This window comes from Pseudopipra pipra, chromosome 9 (assembly GCF_036250125.1).
Source record: "Pseudopipra pipra isolate bDixPip1 chromosome 9, bDixPip1.hap1, whole genome shotgun sequence".
NCBI classification, from domain to species: Eukaryota; Metazoa; Chordata; class Aves; order Passeriformes; family Pipridae; genus Pseudopipra; species Pseudopipra pipra.
Window position 1 is genome coordinate 11002933 of NC_087557.1, and position 6000 is coordinate 11008932.

The 6000-nt window shown below is 35.3% G+C and overlaps 1 long non-coding RNA gene across 1 annotated transcript in view; it reads left to right on the forward strand.

Annotated features, from left to right (window-relative positions):
• Window positions 1-4947, forward strand: part of LOC135418553 (uncharacterized) — a 52068-nt gene extending 47121 nt beyond the window's left edge. Inside the window, exons 2-3 of the long non-coding RNA XR_010432515.1 lie at window positions 3430-3599; window positions 4838-4947. This is a non-coding gene — a long non-coding RNA (uncharacterized LOC135418553). The remainder of the gene's footprint in view (window positions 1-3429; window positions 3600-4837) is intronic.
• Window positions 4948-6000: the final 1053 nt, after the last annotated feature.

Consider the following 6000-nt stretch of genomic DNA (forward strand, 5'->3'; position numbering starts at 1 on the left):
ATTTTGGCTATGTATTTTTGTTATTTGAGAAATCTCTTGCTAAGGATGGGTGAACTGGTTTTAAAAGTGAGATAAGAACTAACATATTTATGTTACTTTGCTGTTTTATTGCTTATTGTTCATTACATCCTGTTGCAGTTCAGTGTAGTGGTTTGGTAAAGGCAACATGCTAAAACACAGACCAACTCACTGAATGGAGTCATTTAGCAGACTGTTTACTACTACTAAGGGTGCAACTCTGAGGACCTTTAGTCTGTTTTCTGCTTGCTTTTTTATTTCTCTGGTTGTAAACTGGGCTCAACACTGAACAGTTCAGAGGCTGATCTTCAGAGCCTTCCTTTCTGCACTACGGATGCTTGGATTTAAATGTGCATAATGCATATGTGTATATGTATATATCCATAGCTATTTATATTTACAAAAAAAAGTTGGGGAGCTGCATTTTAGCTTAAGACAAGACTAGTATACTGAGAAGAACCTGAAAAATAATATAAACTATTCTTCATTTTACTTTAATCTCATTAAGACTGAATGCACATTTTTGAAAGTGCTTTTGAACTTTCAAAACTGACTCTGCCCAATTCTCAACCATTTAACTTTCATGCAAAATCTACTTACTCTACAACTAAGGCATATTTTTAGTTTCTAGCTTCCAGGTTCTTTAGAGCCACTTTAGAACAACAAATTCACTTGGTATTATTTTATTTGTATTAATTATCAGTAATCATCATGTGCCTGTTTAGCTGCGGAGCTACATTGTCTAATGGTCTGTCATGTCTTATCAGTATTCTCTTTAATGAAAAAGCACAGATGTAATGAACAGTGATTTAAGAAAAATAATTATACAGATCACCTGTGCAGACACACACACAAAGAATCCAGCTCTCAGCAGCATTGGTTCCACAGACATAAAAGCAGGAATATGTAGGAACAATCAGTAACTTCAGGCTTACCAAAAAAATATGACAGAAAAGTAGATCCCAATTTCTAACAAATCCAGGGAAAGGTTAACAATTATTTTGATGGTGGTGGATCAGGGAAGAAAGAAAATATTAGCAGCTCTGTGAATTTTCCTGTAATGTTGGGGTTTAGGTGTTGTAAAAGTGTTCGAATATTGTGGTAACAGGATAAACCCCTAAGGGATGTTAAAATGATGAGAAATTGCTGTAAGAATTTTGTACTACATGCTTCCAAACATGTCCTTCATATCAATTTTTTTTCTTGTGCTTCATTGTAGAATAAACATTTTTCTGGTCTCATCTCTTATATTGACATGTGTTGCTTAGCAAACAGCTGGGGCCCTTAAACATGCTTCACCCAGAGGTTGTCAGCGCTGAGGGGGAAAGCACAGGGCAGAACGTTTGAATGTGCTTCTGAGTTCAGTGAAATGGCCAAGAATAAGAAAAGGGAGATTGAGGGAAAGATGGTAAGGAAATCAAACAGCACATCTTTACAAAAAGGTAAGCATGGAAATCCCAGTGTGCCAGCTTGGCCCTGCAGCTGACTCAACACACCGCTGGGGAGTGCAGTCTGACACCTTGACACTGACAGTGCTGCAGCGTGTGTGTCGATCCCTGCTCCCTGGGATACAGATTTTAACACCTTCACTCCTAAAACAGTTGGGGCAAGGGCTGTGGGTCATATCACCTCTCTTAACTATTGCACATAATGGCTTGTACCAATTTGCACCTGTTAAACCTCAAGCCTCTATTTCCCGGGAAAGCCTGCAAAACAATTTGCCCAGACAGTGACAGAGTTCTCCCCCTTCCCACACTCCCCAACCTAACCCCGCCCTCCATTTTTCATGAAAGAGCAACATTAAAGTGTGCTTTTTATAAACATTACTGGTATAAATCACATGCATATGCTGAATGGTTCTATTGGCTAATTTTTAATACAAATCTCTTAAACAGAATCCCAGAGAATGCATTTCTGCTTTAATCTCTTATCAGTCAAGCAAAAATATGTATTTTACAAGCTTTCATGAACAAATGCTTAGATTGAACTATAATTTGCATGTTAGTACCTGTGTTGTTTCTGACTTTAATGACTTAACAGTTTTATGCTATTATTCAAATTGTGTTTGGAGTCTTTTATCAATATTTTTCCATCAATATTTTTATCAATATTATATTGACATTGATGGGACCTTGCTGATATTGTCTTCTGTTATTTTGGCAATATAGGTGTTCCACTTTATGGCAATAACTGTAGACCTGTAAATTCCTGAGAGGAAAAGGAAAAGAATCCACGCTTTACTAGACGTTTGTCAACAGTTTCTGTAAAGGCTTTGGACTAGATCATCTTCTTTGATCATTATAGGTCCACCAAGTTTAGTTGTGCTGCTCTGACTTGGGTGATTTTTTTTTTTATTTTTATTTTTTTTGGTTGGTTTGTTTTTGTTTGTTTCTTTGTTTTGGGGGTTTGTTTGGTTTTTGTTTTTGTTTTTTTGGTTTGGTTTGGGTTTTTTGGTGTATATTTCCTGAATAAAAACATCCCAGTGATTTCTTAAGCAGGTGGATTTTGATTACCCTTATGGTGATGCTAACAGCCTGCAGGAGGTCTGCTGTCAGAACAGTGGACTGCTCAGTTAGAGGCAGCAGAATTCACTCCCACAGATGTTTGCAGCTAGCATGGAGAAATAAGTTATTTTAGCCAAAGGTATGGAAGACAGAAGACTAATGGAAGACTATTCCTCACCACGAGTACTGAAAGTGTGTATTACTGTGCTGATTGCTCAAAAAAAATTCCCTTGCTCAAGTAAAACAATAGGAATTTTGAATTAACTTTGTTAGAGTTTGGTTTCTTAACCTATGGCTTTGGAAACTTTTTCTACCTTTTCTGTCTTTTTAGAAATTCTCAAAGGAAAAGTCTTTATCTGCAACAGATATAATATAAATTTTAAATAACTATTACAACACAATTCTCTATAACTTCTGACATGAATTTCAATGCTAATCTCTGAATAGAATGAACTTCTGTCTGTTATTTTGCTCTCAGATTGATGCTTAGTTCCAGGTATCCAGTAGGGCAGAAAAATAACTTATCAGCATTCATTAGATACATGAAACTCTCTGGAATATTTCCTGTTGCCTATGAAAGTTGCTTTCTAAACTAGGAAAGGATGTATGAAAGGAGAGAAGGCAAAACAGAATTGGAATTGGACAGGGAGCTTTTCACATAGGGGTTATCAGTTATCAAGAGCTATTCTTACATGATGGCTCACTGGTATTCTATATTTAATACCATATGTGGCTGATCTCATCATTGCTTCTTGCTTAAAAATTTAACATCTCTCACATCTCTTATTTTTTTAAAAAGCTACCACTGTTGGGACCTTGGTTTCTTGGTTGTTTTGGTTTGGGGGTTTTCTTGTCAAATGTTTCACCAAACAAAAGTAACGTTGTTTTTCCACAACTATATTTTCAGATTTAGACCCCTTTTCTTCACAAAGTTTGTGAGAAGAGCTGGTCTGGAGAGGATAGACCACATCTCAAGGAGAAGGGTGAACAGAGTCTCTCCTATGCCCTTTGCCTCCTGGACCCAATGGGAGTGCCACATCAATTTCTGGTTTGCTTCAGAGATGTCCATAAGTATAGGTGAGTTGCTAACCCTCCTCTTGTTCTATAACTGCACTTTGGAATAATTTGTTTTCACTTAGGGTGATTTGGTTGATCTGAGTCAGAATGGATTTTTTTGGTTTCAGTAGCAGGAGCTCTATGCTTTTTTTCCTAGATTTCCTCATAACAATACCAAGGCAAAATTAGATGAAACAATTCCAGCAATATAAAACTCAAGAACAACTGAAAAACTGAAAATCAGGTGCCAGAACTGTGTCAGACTTATGATTCCATTTTCAGACCTTCACCCATGATCCACATTTTCTTAAATGTTGAAAACAAGAATTTTGTGTGAAAGGATTATTTCTAAAGGTAGGATGTTGTTTCAAACCAGTAATATCTTGCAGATATCCAGCGAGTAACATCTATGTTTTCTATAACAAATCTAAGTTCTTTTCCTTAACAACTAAACAGTAACATCCTCACCTCGAAGCATCCTTCACCCCCCATGCCTATCTTTGAAAAGCACGAGACTGACAGATTTAAAGAAGAAAGCATGTTATTATTTTTCAGGATACTACTCCAGTAATAGTTAAATAAGATTCCCCGTATTGATCTGGACATGAAAACAAACACCGAGATGGCTCTGTTAACTTAATGTATAAATTTAGTGTGTGAATTCAATTAACAGGGTCATAAAGAAACAGGGAAAGATTAGCTCACCCTCATTTCTGGGTTACAGATGTAAAGAATGAAGACAGAAGACTTAAAAGGAATCTAATTTTTGCCCTTACCATATTTAAGTCAGGGTAGAGGACTTGTAAATATGCCATGAACTTTAGACATTTCACTGTGTCTGGACTTCTGAAATACAAGTATTCGTAAGGGATTTTAGAATTCTGAATGTTTTAGAGGCCCTGAACCTCAGAAATTAAGTATGAAAGTGTTCACATTCCTCCTTACTGCTAGAGTGACTTTCTAAACTGCTTTGTTTAAAATTTCTTATATTGAAAAAATATACATGTGATAAACCTGATCCATCAGGCATGTTAAACTGATGTTGGTTCCTAAAGTAAATTCTGTAATTTAAACCAATTATCTTCATTAGATTTTAAGTGGCAGAAATTAATTAAAAGCTGCTTAATTTTAGGGGCTTTTTATGTGATAAACGCTGTGAAATTATAACTATGACTTCAAAAATATAGTAAAAGAATTTTAGAATTATTTTGACTCCCTGGACTCGAATTGAGCTTACAGAATGCATTGTGCTGTTTCAGACAATTTTAGCAAGGAACATGGAACTCTCTCCTCCTGATATTTCACGTATATGAGGGTAAGTGTAGTCAATGAATATTGTGTTTAAAGGGCAGTTTCAGTTTAAAGGAGTCCAGGTCTAGCACTGTTCTACAGACCTGATTGTAGATTCATTCCTACTTGCTATTCTTGCAAAATACATATTTGTAAAGATATGCTTGACTAGAACATACAAAAAAGTACCTATTTTATTATAGAAGTTTTCTTTGTTTTAAAAAAAGTTTTTGTTTTATGTAAACTTTTAATGCAACTGAGCAGAACAAAATGAAACATCAGAATATTTTTGCTTTAAGGGTAAACAAATTTGATATTCCTATATGAATTCTCTATAAAAGCATTTGAAATGAACGATCACGCAACTTTCACAGAAAGAAGGGTTTTTAGTACATATAAACCTCTGTAGAGCACATTAGTTATGTTTCTATGGCTCCAGTGCCTTGTATTTAGAGGGATTATTTCAGGGACAAAAAACCATTTTAATTGTTTTGTGATGTAAGGGATCATTGCCTAGTTAACTTGCTATTGAAAGAAGCTTGTAGCATACCCAGGAATTCCATTCTAATTCAAGCAGAAGAATTAAAATTTTAGCCTAATGATTCACAAAATAAGAATTTTTTGGGGGTTATTATTATGAACTGATATGTTTGTGGGTGATTTTAGTTGAACAAAATTTGGTCTAATGCATAATTCTAAATAATAAAGATTCACATACTAACTACTAGGATGTACATTTAGGACAGAATTAATACAGAGAAAATTAACATAACTCCAAATATGAAAGAAAACATAATTGAGTTTACATTATTTATGATTTTGAAGTGCAAATGATGAGGCTGAAGAATCCGTATCAGTAAATCTGGGTCTAACCAGGTATCAAAATGGAGAAAAAAATCTGAAAAAGGGTTACAAGAAAAAAGGATCCACAGGTAACCAAGAGCTGTCTGAAAAACCATTAAATATCTTTCACATTATAACCTCTCTGCTTAGGAAAATTTAAACCTCATTATCAAGGTACATGGTTTATCTCTATGACACATTCATGTTAGTGAGGTCTTCCCAGTTTATAGTAGCAACAGCAAAACTGTGGTGTTTTAGGACACTGAAAGAGCTGTTGCCATGGGTGAGA